Source organism: Anopheles gambiae, chromosome 3 (assembly GCF_943734735.2).
Source record: "Anopheles gambiae chromosome 3, idAnoGambNW_F1_1, whole genome shotgun sequence".
Taxonomy (NCBI): domain Eukaryota; kingdom Metazoa; phylum Arthropoda; class Insecta; order Diptera; family Culicidae; genus Anopheles; species Anopheles gambiae.
Genome location: NC_064602.1, coordinates 24401761 through 24424344, shown reverse-complemented (window position 1 = coordinate 24424344; position 22584 = coordinate 24401761). Strand labels below are relative to the sequence as shown.

Here is a 22584-nt window from a genome sequence, read left to right as displayed (position 1 = left end):
AGTGATTTTTGTCGCCCGTGGTAAACGGATGCTGAGACACTGAGGCTGGTTTGCTTTCCTGTTGCAAAAGCCGTTGCATAAATTTGTGTAAGCAACATTGACGCTTCAATGTATATGAGTTATTTGAATAAAGGAAATAAATAAGCATTGAATCTGTTCGCTACAATGTTTTGATATGAATGAAATGTTTGAAAGAAGACAATTTAAAAGGATTAGTTAGCCCCATATGACTAGAGTTCTTGAAGAATTATTTTAAAAAGTCTAGTCTTAGGAACTGACAGATATGGGAAGAGATACTATCATAAAAGTGTTAGCAGCGCATAGTAGTACATTGAAGCTCAACATGCTATTTCAATAAGAATTGTACCATGTAAGCTGACATATAGCACATCAAATTCTGGGTTGTGGTTAATTTCAACTATACTGCTACTTCTATCAGACAAGTTAACTACATTTAGCTACATTAAACTGATATGTAACGTTCAACCAACTTTATGTAGCTTAGTAATATCCATTCTATTCCAGCATGTTACACACGATGAAACGATGCCATTCACCGCACACAACAGCACACAATGCACAGTACCTCCTATCATACCTTACAGCCAATTAAAATTCTACCACGAACAATTTGACTTCAATGAATCAATAATGTTGCAGCAGATATCGAAGCATAAGCAACAGGCGAATGATAAGACCAGCCACGTCTACCATTCGAGCGCGCACAAGAATGGTCGATGGAACACAACCAATAAACATTAAGATTGACACAAATGGCTAATGGTGTATTGTGTGTCGCTTTGTTGTTCGGTTGCTCCCGTCAACCTGTCCCGGCAACCCCGATACCGCCACGCGGCGTGATGGTACAGCAACATCAAAATACATTACCATGAGAATGCTTCAACCGCTTCCGTGCTGAAGCGTTTCATGTTGTTGCTGCTGTTTATTTATCATTTTACCTCTTTCTTTTTGTTGTTGTTTGGTTTGGTTCGTTTTGCTCTTTCGCTTCTTCATTCATCCAGAAGTGCGTAGCGAATTTTGCAGTTAAAAAAGCATTATTTGCACACAGGCGGCCAACTCGTCCTCTGCTACCCACGCGGTAAACCAGTGCGCATTGCATTTGCAGGGAGAGAAGGAGAGAGTGTGAGAGATGGGACAAACGAAGCCGTCCTTAATCCGCGGTTCATAAAAATCATCTCCGTGGACATAACGCAAATGGGAGCGTGCGCAGGCACATTCATTCAATGTCACCGGTAACCGCGCAACGAGCACATCTTCAACGAGCGAAGCTAGGATGTACAAGGGAACGGGCCATCGAAACGCCATCATGGACGTTTTGTGTGAAATCAAACGGCCGTAAAGTTTTATTTTATTGCATTTTTCATTTTCAATCATATTTTATCGAGAGTGTCCAACGGTTTTGCTGACGGGCGATTTACCTGCTTTATTCAGGGTGAGTGTTTTGTGGTAAAATCCCGTTACCGGGTCGTGGGAAGCGTGCTTGAAATATGTACCCCATGGCAACTTGCCGCGATTTGTATTTAACACACATTGAACAGGGTTTGTATTGAAGGATTTTGTGTGAAGAATAATGCAGTGGACGTATCCTTATAACGAGTACCACTTCTTGCGGAAGTTTAAAACGGAAGTTTTTCCTTTTAAAATTCATCCTTTTAAGAGCAAAATGTCAAGCGCAAGTAAATGAGCGAACGAAAATGCGCTCATGAAGGTGATGATATCTGAAATATGGTATTAGAAAGCTTGTCGTATAATTCTGTGTACTTGTCGTATAATTCTGTGTAATATTTTTGTTTCTATGTAGCCTTTAGTCCAGTCAAATGAATGGCAAAAATATGAGTAAAACACATTAACCATTGTTCAGTCCGATACAACAACATTATAATACATCCAGAAGTGACAAAAGTGTGCGCGGGCACGATCAATGCTATATACCACCAAGCAAAGCACGATCAATGTTCACCGTCCAACACCACCGTCGCTAGCACTATATCGTAATGACATGAGCACGTCGTTGTCGACAAGGTAAGATTGTCAATTTATGTTGCGTTGCATTATGTTACGGGCTGGCGTCTTACCCACTCAGCCTCCGCCAACACGACGACCACGAACCTTTTGCTCGTTTGCACTCATCATTTTATACCTGTTTTGTCATTGCACGCTCGTCCGGCGCGCGGGATGGGGCTAGAAAGGGCTAGGAGACTCAAACCATCCAGTGCCAGTCTGCGTGTACCACCACCAACCAATGTCAACCGTGAGACATGAATAGCATTCGCAATGTGATTAGGAATGGAGGAAGAAAAAAATAGAGTGCCACCGCCATACGGTTGGGTGATGAGTTTCGCTACGGTTTGCGATGAGTTTTAAGCAACTAACAATATTGTGCTGCGGGACGAGATTTTTACGAGCTGCCCGGTTGCCGCGATGCTGAGACATTTGCGCCATTTGCGACAGGTCGAGTGCAGTGCTCGGAGGGGATGGATGATGCTTTTGCTATCTTCTGAGGAAGCACAGCATCTGATTGTGGTATCGTTGGTCTCGTTTGCAGTGGTCGTTTGTATTCACACTTTCTTGTTCTGCTAATGCTTTTTGCTGATAAGATGTTTGAAGAGGACAAGGTTGGGCCATGGAAATGGGCAGAATTGTTGACTGGAAAGATTATTTTTCTGTAGCGTTTGTTTAAATTTTCCTGCAGCTCAGACAATACAATATTAATTTGCTTCTATAATTTTAAAATATTTGTAATACTCAGCAATCAAAACAATATTTTTTATAGAAGATTCTACATGTACCACGGCGATTAAATTGATTAGTTAGATTAAAATAGAATCCATAAAAACATTGGAAGCAAACAAAAAAAAAAACAATTTTGTTTATTTTCTTTAATAAAACATTCTAATATAAAATTCATCTAAAAGATAGCATCAACTTTCTCTAAACCAAAACAACAACCCAGACAGGAAAAAAGCTCCACTGCTCCGGTATGCAGTACAACAGTGTGAAAAACCGGTCTGCCACCGTGACATTCCGCCATACATTATCGTTAACAATTCGGGTGAAAAGCCCACACGCTCACAAATCTTTCCTTGCTGTGCTGTTTTCTCCCGGTAACGATTCCATCATTCTGCGAAGATAATCTTGCAACCGAACCGGCCCGACCGGCCCGATATATGGGGCCAGTCGGGTCAAAAGGAGGAAAAAATTGCCCCCTTGAAACTGCCCGCAGGCATCGGCACACACACGCACACGCACCTACACACCGCCCACGGACGATACACGCGGTCTGTTGACACAATCATACTCGCAGGGAAAACTAACCAATCCATCTTACGGTGGAGCTATTTGTCGAGCAGAAAAGATGGATTTCCCACAAACGATTTTCACCCCTGAGGCCGAAGCGCCAAGGATCCCGGCAATGGACATGAAGGTGTGGGTTACATGGGGGGGTGGAGGGACAGAGACTCTTACCAACGCATACCGATTGAACAGCCGAAGCTCTCAGCGTTGATTAATTACTTTCCTAATCTCTGTGAATTGCTCAAATTTACACACCCGTTTACACTCTACCACTCCCTTTAACCTGCTGCTTTCCGAAAAAGCCGCCGGCCGCTACAACTTTTGCGATCGAATCGCAATAAATCATGGCTTGCTTGCTATGAACGCGTTTTTCTCAAGCACGCGCTGGTGTGTGTTGCTGCTGCTGCTGGTTGCGTACCGTGCCGTTCGCGTTATAGAGCGCAAGAAAGCAAATGTAAACAAGCCCCAGAGGTGCAAATATTTGGTCAAAAATGTCTCTCTGCCAAGCTGTAGGTTGGTGATTGATTTTGGTGGACTAATTGCGTGCAAAGGAAACAAAGGAAACATTTGCTGAAAGGAAATTTCACTCATCAGTATGTGGCTAATAAATCATTTAATGACATCCCAATAAAGAGAGATATATTTTTTAATGAGCCTAAGGGCAAGATAGTCAGTCATTGAACTTTGATTGCTTAGACAACATACGCATAACAGCAAACAGTGTTTAGTGTGTGCAAATTGTTTCAAACTACACGGTATTTGAGCACGGTCTCAAACTATCTTAATTGAGCACCAAGTACCAAGTCACTTACACAACACAATGCTTAACCAGATTCAATGTCTGACACACTTCCGGCACTTTGTCTGGTAAGAAAACATTTGCCCAATCTATTGGACGCAAATATTGACCTACAACTTAGACATCTTGACTACATTAGTGGCGGCATCGTACGCTTGCCTGTACCACGGATGGCGCTCGTAATGTTTCCGCACTGTACGTCCCCCTCGGTTGGTGTACGTACCAGAGTACGTGATTCGATTTTAAACTGATTATGAATGTTGTAGCATGAACTTTCGAGTAAGCACGGCTTGTCTCAGTGGAAGGAAAAAAGTAATAAAGTCAAAACTATGTTGCGGACAAGAAGATCAGTTCGGCCAGTCTCTTAAACCCCTTGCCAAATAGTGTGTTCTTTTTTAATACATTTTCTCTCCCGCTCTCACTTTCTTGCTCTGCAAAATGCATGTGCATTAAACGTTCTACGCCGTCACTTGCTGCACAAGATGCAGCGCAAAACTTAACCCTTTTGCTCCGATTTTGCTTAATTTACCGGAACGCTTATCGCAGTTCGTAATGTACGAACACACAGCAGAAGCGGTCTTACTTTGTTTGGCGCGGTGCTAGCCGAAATGGCGCCTGCAAAGTTGAACGATTCCGAGCGATTCCCTGCGTTCTTAAGCCAGAGCCTAGCCAGTTTCCCCCTTATCCCAGATTGGCCAGTGATAGAATTCATTAGCAACAAATCATCCGACGCAACTGTCCGAAGCGACTGTAGACTGTGTCCGTACACTTCTATTTCCCTTTTTTCACGTGACAGTAACGGCAGAGACGGGCAGAACGATAGCACACTCAGACACACAGAAAAAAAAGAACACGAGACGGGAAACCTAGAGATAAGTTTTCATTTCTGCCAGGGAGAAAAACTGTCATGGAGGATCATAAATTTTAATTGTTTCCGGGAAGAAGGCGACAAAAAAAACGAACTCCCCCCGAAAGGCTTGTCCTGCTGTGCCGTTTGCCACTGTCAACCAATGGACCAATGTAGCCCGAAGATTGCACGGTAGCATAAATTGTGTTTCTTTCAACGGGCTGGGAAGGGACGGCGTTTGTACCTGTGGCCGATAGACCCTGCCTGCCCGCGCGCGATTATTCCAGCTAAAGCTAGCCCGCGCTGGAAACAATTATTAATGAAACATTGTTCCCCATTTCGTGGATGGAAGGAGGCAGGCATTAAGCAAAATACGGCGAAACACAGTGCGCAGTGTGTCGGACAACGACTTGAGCAATCGTTTTCATCCCCTGCACACAACTAGCACGCCCGCGCTTGCCTGGGTGGGAAAGTTGCTCTGGTAAATGATTTTTCTACGTCGCCACGTCATTTCACTGGTTTGATCTTTTTTTTTTTTGAGTGTGTGAAAAAAGGAACTAGCTTAAAACGGATTGCAATTCACATTCGTACGGACGGCTGGCAGAAATGTTTCAATTTTCATCTACAGAACGTGGGAAAAGCATGAGCAAAAAAGCGTTGCAACGCGCCCGTAAATCACTATCACTTAGACAGCTCTTGGATGTCAACCGAGCTTAAAAGGCAACCAGCAAGCAACAATGTGACACTTTTTGAATACGAAGCCCCAGGAACACTTTAGGCGTGTGTGGATGAAGTTCATCCCCTTTTTGTTGTATCTTTTTTGCCTACGGAGGACCTGCGATTGAAACACTTGCTTGCAATTTCACACTTTACGCAAGACAATGTAGAAAGGGGATGAAAAAGCACAGCACATATTTGCTAATGCTTGAAAACTTTCGAGCACTTAGTGTACGCAACATACACGATTAATCATAAATCACTGAGCTGAAAGGACATTTTAGGACACTTTTAGGCATTTTTTGTTGGCACTTTTGTTTTTCATATCGGTCACATGTTTTGTTGTAGCAGTTGATTGTACTTTCTTCTATTAATGCTTCTCATTTAATCACACTTCATCACACAAGCCACGGCAAGCAACACACTTCAATGCGAGTTTGCTTTAAAGTTGCCTACCAACTATCGATCAATTTAGAAATTAATTACACAATCGTACACTTGAAACTACACCCTCCCGCAACAGCGAGTTTAAAGGACGAACCGTCAACTTGACTTTAAACAATTAAATTCACCCCGCGCATCGTACGCGCCAGGACGCCAGAGCACGCAAACACTTTGACCGTAATGACTAGGGGGTTGTTGTTTTTTTTGTTGTTGTATTTCTGCTTGTCGTAGTCACCACGGTTTTATCCGTGCCTGCCGTGTATAGAGCGAACGCGTCAGCTACGATAGAACCGTACCGCACCGCGGTGGGCGCGCAGGTGATCCATTCAAGTGCACGCCGAAAGTGAAACTAATGAATTGCATTCCCCGCAGGCGTCGGAGCGCAATCGTCACCGCGCGACAGACGCAATCGAATCGCCAATCGCGCGCGCCCGGGTCCGGAGGTCCGCGGGCAGTGTTTAAGCAAATAATCTTCCTCCCCCACCTGCCAACCCCACCCGAATAGGTGGTTTTATCGTTGTTTTGGATCGTCGTTGTTGTCGCTTCTTGCCGAGTCGTAGTTTCGGTAGCGCCGAGCGTCTTCAACGTGTCGCGGTATTAGTAACGGCCAACCACCTGCGCCTCCTTATTCGGTTGGTAGTGGGTGGGTGAACGAATCGACCTGCTTCCTGCCGATGATGCCCTTGAGCGTGAGAGAGGGGGGGGGGGTGTAATGTTGGTGACGGACGGAGGATGGATCCGATCGTTAGGTGCGTTATTATTCGCGCATTCGAACAGGTGCCTTGAGCTGGTGTTGGTGGAGCAGAAGTTCAATCGAAAAGACTTTATCGAAAAGGGGACCGACTCTTCTCTCTCTCTTTCTTTCTCTTTCTCTTTCTGGAACCTTTACCCTTCGACCAATTATTAACCACCACTATCATCATTATAGGAACGGTCCGAAGGCGTAGTAGATGGAGCCAAAACATATTTACGACAAAATTCAACAATCAACAATCCAGAGGAGAATGGAGCAGGAGGGAAGGGAAAAGTGGTCAGAAACGATCGCGTTTTTCCTATTACCACCCACCAGCAGGTCAATTGCGGTGACTGCGTTCCGTTTTGACATAATACGGCGCAAATAATTGAATGTCAGTGGAGGCGCGTGACTTTCGGAAGCCGCGTTGGTCGCGTTGGCCTTCCTTTCGGACAATACTTTTGGGCGCGCAAAGGATTTTGGTGTATGTGTGCTTTGGCCTTTGGTATCGTTGAATACAGACAGAAGAAAGTAAACGTAGCAGCAGTCGATTCCCGTGTTTGAGGTGTATTTGTGGTGGTTTTAATTGTCGACCCTGCCCTACCGGGTGGTTAGAATTAAAGATGAGACAGCACGAGAACGGTCGTGACAGCAGCAGCAGCAGCAGAAGCGCCTTCAATGTTCGACAAATAATTGCCACCCCACCCCCTCCAATGATGGTTCGGAATGGTAAGATGTAATAAAACTTAACGTCCAATCAGCTCGAATGAACAAGCGAACAGACGGACGGACGCTCGATGCAGGTTGCTTCATGTTGTTCAGCTCGGGGTTAACCGGTGTATGTGTGTGTGTGGGCTGGTAGCGTGCGTAAGGAGAGAGAGATAGTGCGTGCAGGTACTTGTGCAGAGTGCAGTTGCAGCACGGTGCACCACGGTGCAAATTGGCGGATAATTAATTTATGGACTCCAATTAATAGCCGTACTGCGTAGACCGTGCTGCCTTATCGCCAATTGCCTGTTTTGACACATAACCGTGACAGCTGTGCGGTGTCGATTGGGGCTTGTGTCAAAACAAGTGTTAATTTGTCATGTTGTGTGTTGATTGCGGCGCCCTTCTTTGCATTCCTTGCAGCGCTACATTCGCTGTAAGCAGGAAGGATTATTCAAGACAAACTGCTCACTTGGTGGTTTTATTTTTTGTTTTTTTTTATTATTTTTTTTAAATTTTGTAAATTATAGAAAAGAAAAAATAATGATACATAAAACACACGCACACACCCACCGCAGCAGTAAGCTGCGATTAATAATCATCATCAAAGCAGTTTAATGACACGCCAACGCACCACCACGCCAAGTGAGACCACAAAGAAAGTCCACAAAGAACGGCGTAAAACAACGGCGAAAGGTAGCGAATCAAAATGGTCAAAAGCGGGTGCCACACCCGTCACACCACAATACAGGGACGAACACAAACACACCGGAGACTGCCCACCAAAAACGGTGGGAGTAATTAAAAGTGAATGACTTCAACGACGGCAATAGAACGAGGCCACCGAGACCGAGTGTTTGGCATTGTGTCTCACTCTCGCCCACACCCAGCCGGGTCCTGGTAGCTTTTAAGTGGGTTCAACCGTTCTTCCCCAACACTCCTGATTGCTCCTAGCAGACGATCTCACCATAAGGGACTGCTGTCGCCATAGTAACGGCCACCCACCCCCCGGGGGCGTTTGACGTGATGAGCCTGATTGTGTGCTTTTTGGTGCGTTGTTATTAAGCCAGTGAAATACAAAACCATCTAACCCATGATGGCGCCATCCGACCGGAGTGGGACCGAATGCCCAAAAAAAGATGGACCGGAAGTTAATTATCTGCCACCGTGATGGGGAGGGGGATGGGATGATTTTTGTTTTGTTTTGCTGCTCCTGCGTCCCTGTAGACGGGAAGAGATGAAAAGCCTCTGTGAATAAGGTTCAATTACCGCATTCTCGACACGATTCAAGGATCGCCAGGGGAAATGGTGTTTCCCTCGCCGGACACGCTGCTGAGCTGCTTTATTTTTGCACACACCCGCGGCACGCCTTGCTACCGTTTGGTCAATGTTTACCTTTTTTCACGGTCCGGGACCTTCGAGTCGTGTGCTCGTCGTCGTGCTCGGTTCGAGGTCCGTGAATGCAATGGTGATGGCAATCGGTCTATAAATTCATCAACCCACTAACCCGGCCCCGGGATCGATTCGTGTTGTGGTGTCATGTAAAGCCGAGGGAAACACATTTATTCACCCAGTCGCTCAGTTGTACATCGCGCACAGCAAACAAGCTTGACCTCCAGATGTAAGACGGGCAGTAGCAAGGGGTAGCCGCGCATCCTAGGCCAAGAAGTCGCCCCAGTGACGGTTAAATGCACGATTGCATTGACGGCGGTCAGTGTTACGCCGAGAGGGGAGGGCCGCCGTAAAAACTGGACGGCAAATTACTGCACTTTGAATGCAGCGCACAAACACACAGCCCGGTGGTTCGGATGGCGTGCGGCCAGTTAGTTGCACTGTCGGACCGAACCATGCGTTTTTTCTTGCCAACAGCCAACAGCGGGCAAATTGTTGCTTTATGGATATTTGCATTGGAATTTATGTTAACACGACAGGGCACACAGAAGCATATTTCCGTAAAAGGAAGCAAAACACAAAAACACGAAACAAAACTGTCTCAAACACTGTAGTAATGAGCATCCGGTGTGCTCAAGGACCCGGCACCGTACGATGGATGATTGTGTGCAAATTTGCGACGATAAATTTCGGTTCAATTTGCCATAAAATTTTACTGCCGTCATTGATTGGCGGCGTACCGAATCAAAATGTCAGTGTTGAATACTATGTGTTGAGATGGTTGCGATACAAATCATGTCGAGGTTACATGTGACATTGTTACATCGGCTAGCCAAATGCATCGTTAAATAGTTTGCTGTGGATGTTTGAAGTATTTCCTTTACTCAATCAATCAGTGTAAGAAACAATGTTATTCTTGGAACGCAATTAATTGTCTAAAAATCAATAGAAATAGATAATATATTGCTTAAAAGATCTACTGAACATACTATAAAAACAAAAAGTACTGCTAAAAAAATGCAATACAGTCGTTGCCACTATAGTTTGTATCTAAAGCATCCATTGTATACAGTGCGTATCAATTTTAGGCTCTAAGGCATCAATCATTCGACTGTAAGGCAATTACAAAATTTAACGATATATAATTTAATGTACGTAGTTATTATGTTTATGCAGAGTGTTATGATAGTGTTTTTGCTACGCCAAATTACAGTTTTCACAAATCTGCTCAAATGCCTTGTACATTTATAAAGATTTTTTAAAGAAATACAAATTGTTGACTTACAGACAAAAATATGTGCGTTAGAGTCAACCATTGATCCCCCTTAAGGTCGCTTTAGTCCTTGAGTGAAAGTGAAATTTTGGGCTATTCTGATATATTCTGATTTGTTAGGCAGTGTGTTAGATCGTCGCCAGGAAGTCTGTGATCTAGGTATTATACTAGATTCTAGTTTAAATTTCCGTTTACATATTGACAATACTGTTAACAAGACATACAAGATGCTAGGTATTATCTTTCGACAATTCCGTGAATGTAATGATGTCTTATGTCTTAAGTCGTTGTTTACTGGTCTTGTGCGCTCGTGCGTGGAGTATTGCTCAATTCTTTGGTTCCCGAATTGCACTACGATGATTAATAGAATAGAGGCAATACAACGGATGTTCAGAAGACTTGCTTTAAAATGCAACCAATTCAGAGGACTTACAACCATGCCAAATTATTGCTCGCACTGCCTTCTGCTTGACCTACAAACGCTCGAACACCGTTTTAAGTTTAACCAATGTGTGTTTGTAGCCAAAATATAAAAAAAAAAACGAATTAGACGTCCCTTATTTACTACAGAAGTTCAACATCGCGCCATCGAGATCGACATGGAAAAAGACGCGCCATCGAGACCTCTTCGCTCTCGTAACTTACTTGTCGGTGAGAACAGGCGTACCTTATATGGATACAACGAACCGTTACTAGCTATGACAAGGCAATTCAATACATGGTCCCATCACTTTGATTTTAATTTAACGACCAACGCATTTAAAGAAAACATTATAATAATCTCCAATTTTGGCGACACTGGATCAAAGGAGATGTTAGGAGAATAATTTAGGATTTAGATGTAGGATAGGTTTTAAGTATTTGTCATAGCCTCAAGAGTGCAAGTTACATATGTTGGTAAATAAATAAATAAATAAATAAATAAATATATTTCATTAAATATTTATCAGACAATAGCTTATCGTAGAACAAAAGAAAGGATATTAAATTTCCCAACTATTAAAACTGTAACACATATTGAAATAATTAATTTAATGCATTTCCTTGTGATTCCCCGCTGAGCATTATTTTTTTCACCGTGAACAAAGCGGGGAGAAGGAAATGCATTTCATTTCTTACTTCAATATGTTTCGCTGTCCAAACAGTTAGGGAATTGAATTTCCTCTCTTTTGGTGTACGATAAGCCATATTCTGATTAATATTTAATTAAATAGATCAGAATAATCCAAAATTCCACGCACAATTCCACTGGAGCTGTAACGCGGACTTTAGAGGTGAAAATTGATGAACACTGTCAAAAATTGATTTAACGGTAACAGCTGTAGCAATAGTTTTACAATCTATAAAATGTGTTATAATTTATAAAATTTAAAAAAACCAAACACAATTTAAAAGAATATGTTTTTAAGTTAAAAATAATGTAACTAATAGTTCCTCAAAACCCACATACAAAAAGCCGTCCGTCTTAACAACGAACCCCAATTAATACACCCACCATCACACTGAGACTCATCTTTCCGTAGCCCTTTTTCCGTGTAGGAAGTTAGGTCTTGCTTAAAGTCTGATTTACTGCACCGAGCACAGGCGCAAAGAATCAGTGGCTTTTGGCATTCGGGGGTTGAGATGGGTATCGTAAAGCACATACCGTAAAGCAGGGGCGTTACATCGAAACGAGTTGAGCAAAGATCGTAGACAAAAAAATGACCCCCTCCGCCGAAAGGAGACGCTCTCGTCCGGAAAAATCCTATTACGCGTGAAGCTGAAAAATGTGCTCATCGATTATTATGGAAATAATGTGCCCGTCCCCGTCGCACGTGCTACTCCTCTGCAAGGGTGTTCCTACTGTATGCAAATAAAGCCGTTGCCTTGACACTGGCATTCGTACGTGAGCAGCAGGCTGGGATTGAGCTCGTATGTGTGTGTTATACGGCTGTGTGCATTTGTATTTGTGTGTGTGTGTGGGTAGATGTGTGATGTCTCCGCTTACATCAACGTCCGAAGGATGTAAAAACAACGCAACCGCACCCAAGGGAAACGGACCAGAAATGACAAAACCCCGAGGCGGAGCATTCATCCAGTCCCCTTTCGCTCCACAATTCAGCAAGCTTCCTTGAGTGCGTGGGAGAGTGTTGTGACGTGAAACGGCAGGCCAGGATAACAAAACATCCTGGCCGTCCCGTTTGACTCCGCAGTCGTCCCGGTTTCACGCAAAAGCGCTTTGCTGAAACGCAACGCTTTATGCGCCACCCGGCACCACTTCACCAAACGCTCGCCACACACAACCCAGCTTCCGTCCGGCTATAAATTCATTTTCCGCGCTGTAGCGGTTTTTCAACGAAGCGCTTCACTTTCCCAGCGAGGTGATATGCAATGGTTAGTGGCGCTTTTTTATTTGCAGGCGAGCATTAGGTGCAAAAAAACAGCAGTCGCGACCCACTTGGCAAAAGAGGGGTGGGGCTGCCAAGAGAGTGAGAGAAAATAAAAAGAACAATGATTGAAATTGAAAAATAGACCCCATTTTGTTACGGCGAAGAGAACGCAAATGGTTCACCAGAATCAGCTAAAACCACGAGATAAATTGGTATGAAAGGGTTGGATGATGAAATGTGCCGCTTGTTTGTTTGTTACTTCTAATAACTAAACAAACAATATAAATTCAATTCCCAATTTAACAGAGCTACGGATAGGTCATTCGTTTAGGACATACAATAATATGCAAAATTCATTTCTCATTTTTTACGCAATTTCTCTACGAAGCTGCAACTGCTCCGAGCCAGCCAAGGTGAAAGAAATAACTGTGAGCCAGCTGTTCCAAATCAGCTCTCATATGTGGCGTTGCTACCGAGGTTACTCCGTGTTCTACTACCGACCATATGCAGTGAACATTCCCCTCAGCTGCGGATAACGAGAGCAATTCTCGTGACACCATTTGAATAAATGTGACCCTTGAATCCAGGGTTTACGCCGCTGCTCCAGATGGGGTTTTCGCGCCGCTCCAGGCACAGACTGTGTTTTGCACACGTACTCCACGGTAACGGCTCTTCGGGCGAAGGTAAAAGTTCTAATTGAAAGGAGCAAAGTTTTTAAAATTCCGAATACAATCGTCACGGGAACGGAGGCGAGGGGGGGGGGGGGGCTGATTTACGGGGAAGCACGGTAAAAAGCAAATGCTAGTGGGAAGGACGGATTGGAAAAAACAGCGCTTCAATTACACGGGGGGCCTTCCCGTGGCACCCAAGTACGCGGAACGGGATTGCCGACAATCGAAAAAGTTTCCGGTGAGGTTTGTTAGGGATTCTTTCATACATCAGAGGCGCATGTTTGGTTTCATTAATTAAATCCAGGCACAGCGTTTTGAGCGGTAAGATCTACTAGCGTGAAATCTTCGAAATTTAACGACCTCTGCACATTGGTTTTGCCGCAGAGTTTTGTGAAAAGAAGCCAAAATATATTTGCAAATAAAATTAAATTCCAACTTTGACACGGTAGACATGACTTTGATTCTGTAGGAGAGAGATTTACCGTAAAAAAAAGCTCAAAAGCTCAAATTACAACCAAAAACTTAAGCATAATTGAAGCTAACAGCAAATCTTCCCATTCTTCGGTGGAATAGATTCTCATTGCTCAGGCTATATGAAAACTTATGTGGGTCAAGCTTGCCAACAATCCGCCGGAAGCTAATGGATACTACGAGCTCCGTAATAACCGTTTGCTACACAACCTCGGCTTAAAAACGATCATAATTTTTGCTCCCTTACCGCCCCTTCAGCCACTGGCGTACATCGCGGTTTGGCACCGTTCGGGCTTTGGCACCGCAAACTCCGACAGCAATTGTAGATCATACCCCTTCCTCACCAGAGGCGTACTAACCCACCTCAGAGGTTTGGAAGGTTTTTTTAAACCTCGTTTGACCCCAGCTCGACCCCCACAGAACTAGCAATGTGGACACCGGATGGTCTACCGAACCCTTTCACAAACGGGAGCGCGATGGTACGCAAACCGGATCAAGCGTAGCGCGGTTAGTGGCACGAGACGAGACGACAGACGCGCGCGGTTGACATCTTTACTGCTGGTAAACAGAGAACTTTGCGTGAATTGATCTTATGAGGGCCGTGTGCAGCAGGAAAGGAGATCACCCCAAAAAGCTTCCCTCCCCCCCTCCCAATTTCAGGGAACGCAGACAAAGACATGATGAAGATTTTTAGAATAGAAATGTTACGTACGACACTAACTGGCATGGAATGGATGACAGCTTTTAGACAGTGGCTTTTTTCCCCCCCAAGACTGTTTTCAGACGCTTTCAAACTTTTCGCCTGACTAAAACGTCCGCTATAAAGGAAAGGAATTTTTAAGGAGAAACCATCGTGGGATGCCCGTCAGCGGGAGAGAGAGAGTTTGAGGCGGTTAAATTGGAAATGATTTACGAGTACCGTGGTCGTGGAATGGCTACTGCTACTGTGGTGTGTTTGTTCCCTCTTGTTCCTTTAGATAGCCGAGTCCGAGGTCTGCAGTAGGGCATAGGAGAAAGAACGAAATGGATGGATAATATTTTATGCTTGCTTTCTTTGCAACATATTTCACCCCTTGCCTTGCTGCTCTCCAGTCCAGGTTTCTTGCAATTTCAAACCTTTCCATTTATCGGTGTGGTGGCGGTGTCCGTTTTTGGACACGGCTCATCGCGCAGTATGTGTCCGGTCCAACCTAAATCCGTCGACCAGTTCGAAGCAGTACGATGGACATACAAACGGACAATGGACAGGGAGGCAACTTTTCATCCGGCACGTTTTGGTCAGCAAGAATTTTGGTCACAGAAAGGCTTAGCCCCGCACGATTGGATGGACGGTTGAAAGTGTGCGCGCGCGCGAAGGAATTTTTTCGTCTCGAATTTCTCCACCGACACCCTGCTGGGACACGGAAATCGGTGGGACAATGCTTCCTTGCTGTGTTCCACTTTGTCGAGAGTCTATCAAACAAAAGATCAGTGCCGGGCCGCAGGGAATGATAATAATGTAGCGCTGTGGAATGCAGTGTCAGTGTCGGTGGAAATGGAGCTGAAAAAAAAACACGTTACTTGATGGGGGAAAAGCTTAAAGCTGACTAACGACTTTTTAACGAAAATGCCATCAGCATTAGGAAGAGCAAGGCACAGCTTGAATGAAAACTTAAACACGTTCGAGTATGAAACGTTTTGTGTAAATAACGATTAAACGACATCTCTGCAGGAATTGGGAAGAAACAATCCCGAAAGCAAATGAAAACGCCGAACGTCCGAGCGCTCGACCCTGTCCACTGCTGCGGCTACAGTTCCGGGCAGCCGTTCGGGAGCCCACAGCCCAGCGCCCACACAGCTCTCGAGTCGACGAAAATTCATCATCAGCAAAGCCGCAGTCACATCAAGCCGTTGTCAATCAATTTCGGACCGAGTAGTGTGTGGGGTGGGCTTGGGCGACCCAAGCCACCCGTTCGTCTCGCCAAAGCGCCCGTGCGCGCCAGCCCGCCCGCCCGCGCGATCCCATGCGAGCGAAACCGAGAGCGCCGCACTGGCGCCCGAAAAATCAATGTCCCAGGCCCCGAAAAAAGAGCGGTGTGTCCGCCGGGCGCCGGGCACATTTCGGAGGTTGAGTTTATTTACCGCAAATGATCACAATCGGAAAAGCACACAGCATACACAACCATTGCTTACCATTGCAAACAGAAATCGCTGTTAGATCAGATCCGATTCCGATTCCGTCTGGGGAGGGGAGGATTGATTTGCAGTGGACGCGTTTCTTTTTTAGCTTTCTTTCAGTTCTCCTTCCGGGAAACAGTCCCCACTCACGGCCAAGCGGAGGCTGTGCTGTGTGGTGTGTATTTGCCTGCAGCCGCTTAAGGACACACAATTAACGCTCGAGGACGTATCGGGGAATCGATTCGGTCGGTCGGTGAATGTTTTGCGTTTTTCCAAGAAACATGCCAAACGGCTGTGTCGTGTCCGCGGCGAATGCCCACCAAAGTGGAAATAGCACAATTCATCGACAAGTTGATTCTCGATCGAATTTCTCGTCCGTTCGTTCGACGTTCGGTTCCGTGGGTAAATATTCTGGAGCGAAGATCTGGCGCGAAGAGTGCAGTCTTTGGCTGGTTGTAGAGGTGCTGTTTGCGATGGAATTATCCTTATGCTTCTTTTTGCCTCCCCGTTAAATGAAGCACCCCTGACCTACCCCAGACCTGCGGGCAAAGGGCAACGGGCCAGCTCGGGGCAGGGAGGTGAAAGTTCACTGCCCTCCTCCCGAGCGTTGGCACTGAAGGAATGTGCAAAATCGAACGCAAACAAACGGGAAAACATTAATCTTCATCAGAACGGATCAACTACACACCCGCCTTCAAAACGGGAGCCTTCGCTCGCTTCGTTTCATCGTTTGGGGTTCGAGGATAGGGGAAAAGGTGGTGGCTTGAGGGCAGGCCGAGATACCGGGGAAGTATGAGCCCTCCTGATAGTGACTGTGATGGTTCAATGGCAGCTGTGAATGAGTGGAAGTCACGCTTCCGGCACACCGGAACCAACATCCGGTGGCTTCTTATCGACTTTACAGACTTGAAAACGTTCTTGGCCAATCTCGCGCTGCTTGCCGAATGTGTATGTGTGTGAAATTATCTCTATATTCACCGTAGCGTAAGGGGATGGTAGAGCGAGAGTGGATTTTTGGTGAACATTTGGAGCGAGTGCTGCACTTGCTGCACGAAAAGTGATAACTCATTGGCTGACGAATGGTGCCGAGATGATGGCTGTGAAGTGTGAATGGAACAATCGATTACTATTTATCATCATCCTCATCCTGCTGCTGCTGCTGCCGATATTGAATGTTTGTTTTCGCGCTTACTTTTGACAGCTTTGATGTGTAAGTGACTCAATTTGAGGGCGGTAGCAGGTCGGTTCGTTGGACAGGAGAAACGGTTGATTGAGTGTTTTAGAAACTAGAAACGAATTCCAAAGGCTTAGCATTACGAATTTGATCTATTTCATCTTTTATATAATTTTAAGAAGATAAATATCGAGACATTTATTCCTTAAATTATGCACCCATCCGGCTAACCGAAATTAGCATTCATATCCTCTAAAACCTAATGTCATCTCATTCTCTAAAATCAACATTTGAATAGAGTTTTAATAGAGACGACAATTTACGACGCTCTTCACTCATTAGAAAAGTATACAAACATCCTGCGCAAAGGACATCATTAGCAGTGGGAATATATCAGTCAACAAGCACGTACATTCGCAGCTGCTGTAATGAGTTCCATAGAAATGAAATAGCCATCAAGGCCCAGGTACCGCTCTGCCGCAGCTCGCACCGTTGCGGAGAGGTGTCTAGCGATGCTAGCGTGCTGCTCACCATAAATATGCTTCCCAAACAGGTTGAATTCCGTGAATGGGCCCACATCCATAAGCTTCTTAACGCTAGAAGTCACACGGCGTGTTTGTACGTGTGTTGTATGCGAGTGTGTGTGCTGAAGTTGCATCGCAGTGAGGACGCACAGAGCGACGACTACAATTTCCTGCAGACTTGGCCCGGTTCACTTGACGTGTTACCTACGGGGAACGGAAGCGCAATTTATCGTTCAAAGAAGCTTTGCGTCTCATCCCGAGCGTAAGACCGGGGATGAGTTTAGATCGTGCGGCCTGGAGGCTCCTATCTGAAAGGGTGTGTGAATATTATGGGCTTAAAATTATAGCTGCTTTGTGTTAGGCCCCTCCATGCGGTTAGAATGTTTTTGTGAGCGGGGTATACGTTTCTGGATGTCTGTGGGCATGTTAATTGTTCTTTGAGAGCAAAGCAGAACGTTGCATCAACTAACCGTAGACGCAAAAAGATAAATTTCTACTGAACTTGTTAAATAAAGCATTTGTAATGGGTGATTCGGTTTATAAAATAATTACCTCTTCATTGACAATTTCACAAATGAAACGAATGTTAACATATAACTCATACAGTTTTCTCAGCTGCTTCTGAATCACTTCTGTGTTTGTTCGTTTGTGTTCTTTCGACAATGTATGTGAATAGAAGCATCATACGATAAGAGCTATGTTTAAGCGTGTTTGAACGATGCGGTTCGATTGTTTGTCGGAACGCCTCATCAAATTGACGAATGAAGCAATTGATCTATCTATCGTTCATTTGAAATCGCTTCACACATCGTACAATTTGTTGTACAGTTTGTAAGGAAGCACCTAAAACGTATCGGAAACAACGGTACAACAGCATGATTGCTATCATCAGCAGCATGCATAACAAAAGCTTAAATACTGACGTTACGATTTGCGTCGAATGAAAGGCAATCAATCTACCGCCCTCATTTCAGGCTTCAATGATTTGCCGTGTTTTACTCAAAATTTAAGCATTTGATTACTTGCCATTATGAGTTTCTACAAATCATCATTTGTGCTATCAATCACATTCGTTCGTGCAGTTGTTTTGGTACTTTGCAAACTGTTATTTTAGCAAAAGTTTTGAAATTGTAACACTGTAAAAGAACGTAGAATAGGTTTTCTATTTATGATTTACATTCATTTCCAAACGAACCAAACTTTGCTTCAATAAACAACATGAAACATTAAGCAAACAATACGCGTCAAATATTGTACATCGCTGCGCAGTGCTTTAGGTCCATGCGAACAGGATACGTTCACTTTACTTTTCCATTACATTGCACGTTAATGGATCGTGTTGCAATAAACACTGTTGGTTTGAAAACATATTGTTTTGCAGGTGCAAACAATGTGTATATGTACCAACCTAAGCGACTCTGTTCTCTTTTTGTTTACAAGAACTTTTCGTTTTGGTTAAAATGAAATTTGATATGCAATTTACAAGAAAAGTCAAGTATTGTTTACTTCCTCCATTATTGTTCTTCAAATTCTAGCTAAATAAATACATACCGGATACGTACGCAATCATTGCAACCCATGTTGAGCAAAACGTACCGAAAACAGAACGTCATGTTTTCCCTGAATGCCCCAGTGTTCCGGTCCTGAACTGTAGATAAATGGTTCATTTTAACATGATAGTACCGAGACAATGAACGAACACCAAAAAAAGAATGACAATTTATTTGCGCTGACATTTCTCTCAAATGTGTTGTGTGGACGGTGCCACAAATTGTGATGGGTCATTCATCAAACAGGAATGGTTGAATGTTTGTTCAATGCACTCAATATAAAAACATTGTATTCCATTGTATCTATTGCCATGGTATGGTATGTAATCTGCAAACAAATGAATTTTAATGAACCTTTTTTTTACAGGAAGTAGTAGCCAAAAAAATCAATCTCTAATTCAACTAACAACCAGCAAACTCCAAAGTCAAATAGCACCACAACTAACGAAGTGAATAGCTCTCCAAAGGCAAACAAGCAAACGCTCCAATTGGTATGCAAAATTCAAACCGGAATGATTTGTGTCCCGGCTATTTGCAAAGTGTATCTCATTCATCAACTGCGTTATTTCATTCACTTTTCTCGCCTAGCAACGGGACCGGGCAAAGGAAAACGCGAACACAGATAAGAGTGTGTCGATCTGTTGTCGGGCATGCGCATTCATGGTGTATTTTCATTAATAAACTGTAGTGTAGTGGAAACAGTGGGAGGAATGGTATTGAAGAGAGCTTTTTCCACCATCCTTAAGCTTTCCAAAGAATCAAACACACTTGCTAGTTTATATACAATTTTGCAATAGTGATTCCTATAACTCGTTAATCTCAATTAAAAAATCAAGCGATCTTTAATTCCCTTTAACTAACAAAATAACAAAAACATAATCGTTAAAACGTGTACGGCGTAACGAACAGTTTTAATATGCAAAATGAATAAACTTTTTACATCGCATTTTCATAGACGCTATAATCTAATTTTAAAAGTACGCACGAATGGCTCGAAAATCGTTCATCGGTTTTGCCAATTGCATCTCATTTTACGACTGTGTTAAAGGAAATCGTAAAAAAGGGCAACTTTTGCGACGGTTTATTTGCTCCTGCAGTAAGGGGGCCGGTGTGTGAGTAGGTAAGTGAGTATCGAAACAGTCAAGCAAACGCTTTCCATCCCAAAAAAAAAACGAGATGAATGATTGCTCTTAACAGTATGTTACAACAATGTATTGAACCGTGAAGATGGGAGTAAACTGGAATATCGGAAATCAGTGAAACATTAATAACGAAAATTTATGTTCACACCTTCCATCACGCCACCACGGGATCGCGTCGCTCGGTCGTCGTTCGCCCAACACGCTTGCCCTATGCGGATGGCATGCGGATCAATGGATCCGGATTGGTTAGGTGTTGTCAAGAAAAAAAAAAACAACACGCTCCAACACACGGTAATTCCTTCTCCGTATTTATTTTCCGGTTTATGTCAACACCTGAAACGGGAAGTGCTGTGTTGTAGGAGCGCGAACGGTACCGCGGGGGCGGTGTACGATATGCGAGCGCCCGGGATGAAAAATTGGAGTGGAAAATTATCATAAGCCAATACAAATGATGATTACACATATTTCAAAATGAAGTTTTCACCACCCTCACACGGATGGTACCGGTGGAACCGGTTGCGCGTAGGAATGATACGACGCGGCAATGGTGCGGCCGGTAAAGATGAAAATTTACTCTGCCGCTAGAGCGTCGTAATTTATGCCCATTAAATTGCATGCCAACGGTTTAGCTGGTTCGGTGAGCTTCATTTAGTGTGTGTACTTTTTCTTCTACTCTTTTTTTTTCTTGCTTTGTTTTTGCATACACCGAACGCTAATGTGATGATGATGACAGTACGGGGCGTGCGGATACGCATTGTGTGCCCATGCAATAATGCCGTGAGACTGGGCTTCGACCGTGCGCCATTCATTATGCATTATGGTCGCTGATAGCACGGCACGAAACGAAGCATCGACCTTCGAATGGATGTCGTCAACAGGCTTTCATGTTGTTCATTAACGAACCTTGGTTCTTGGAATCGCCATGGAGCCGAATTAAGCGTGACGAGTGTGATATGCAGCGATGTACGTAACAGGGACATTTGAAATTCCTACGGCACATAACAAGTGGTTTATGATTAATGGTGTTATGAGGAATTTTTTAGCAAAGGACAGTTTTAATGAAAGTACTGAGAATATGGCATATAGTTTTTAACTACTAGCATTTATAGGTCAAATACTCTAAAATATAATAAATAGTGAAAATGTTGCTTTTTGTCTCGTCATTTGCTGGCATGTTAGAAAGGGGAATCACAGCAGTAGCTGATATAATTCGCAACTCAATAATACTTATGATTCCTTGCTTGCTTAATGTTTTAATTTTAAAGTCGGTGATGATATAGTTTAAATCAATGTAGATAAAAAAACCATAATATGACGAAAGGTTTAACGTACAACTTCAAAAACTTATTTAAGCATTGAGGAATACAACGACTTATTCTGCTATAAAACTAAAAGTCACCAAAATATGTAACTTTGTATGAAATTTTAAAAGTAAGTTATAGTTTATATAGAGTTACATGATACATTTGAGTACAATTGGATAAAGTGGGTTTAAACATGGATTTAATATTTGCCATCCATTAGCTGTTGAGTGCAATTTTACTCATTTTAATGGAGTTGTAATCTAATTTGCAAGCACAGTGACAGTAATACGCTGCGAGACAGCAAACCACCAAAAACGGTAAATCTATAACACCGCCCCAGTTATTAAACAAATCATCAAATCGGACACATAAATCTAAGCAAATGACCTACTTGTTCGGGTGTCCCCAAGAGAGATTAATCAAATGATTATTTATCAAACATCCACATACCCTTCCTCTCGCTGCGTGCCAGTTCCATTGATATCTGCGATTAGTTTAAATTAGTAGGGGATGTAGTGAAAATCCTGTTTTCTTTCTTGCGATTCCACCAACGGCAGTTGTTTTCACGCTCGACGTTTGATTTACCGTGCGTACATTGAACTACTGATTTTACATCACGCCTCCCATGTACACCCGCCCGTGCCTGCCATGTGCAATCGTGTTGGCCACACAGATGACATTTGCAAATTAACACCACTGAACAGCGCTGCAGGCGAACAACCAACCCGCCCCAGGCCGGAGGACAAAATGCAGCACGGAATTTGCATTTGCAAATCCAAACACGTCCCCATCCCCATAACCCTGTCCCCGTTAAGCTTGCGGTCGTGCGCTCCATGCGCACCAATTACGCGACAGTCAAAACCTAATCAGGAACGCAACCCCCGAATCGATCGAGGTCTCGCGGCCTCGTCCCGCGGTCGGCCGGACTTTCGCAGGAGGTCACGGTGCGCGAGAGCGCGCGTTGAATTTACCAAATTGATGTTTTTCATTAGGG

At 43.9% G+C, this 22584-nt stretch overlaps 1 protein-coding gene across 3 annotated transcripts in view; it reads right to left on the bottom strand.

The window, feature by feature from the left end:
* Window positions 1-22584, bottom strand: part of LOC1280008 (cyclic nucleotide-gated cation channel subunit A) — a 103963-nt gene that overhangs the window by 25879 nt on the left and 55500 nt on the right. Inside the window, exon 1 of one of the 3 annotated variants that reach the window (XM_061654149.1) lies at window positions 6175-6476. The exons of 1 other annotated variant lie outside the window; for it this stretch is intronic. The gene's annotated coding sequence lies outside the window, so the exon portion shown is untranslated. Of the gene's footprint in view, window positions 1-6174; window positions 6477-22584 lie in introns of those variants that run through there. One more of the 3 variants, XM_061654148.1, reaches the window with a different exon arrangement.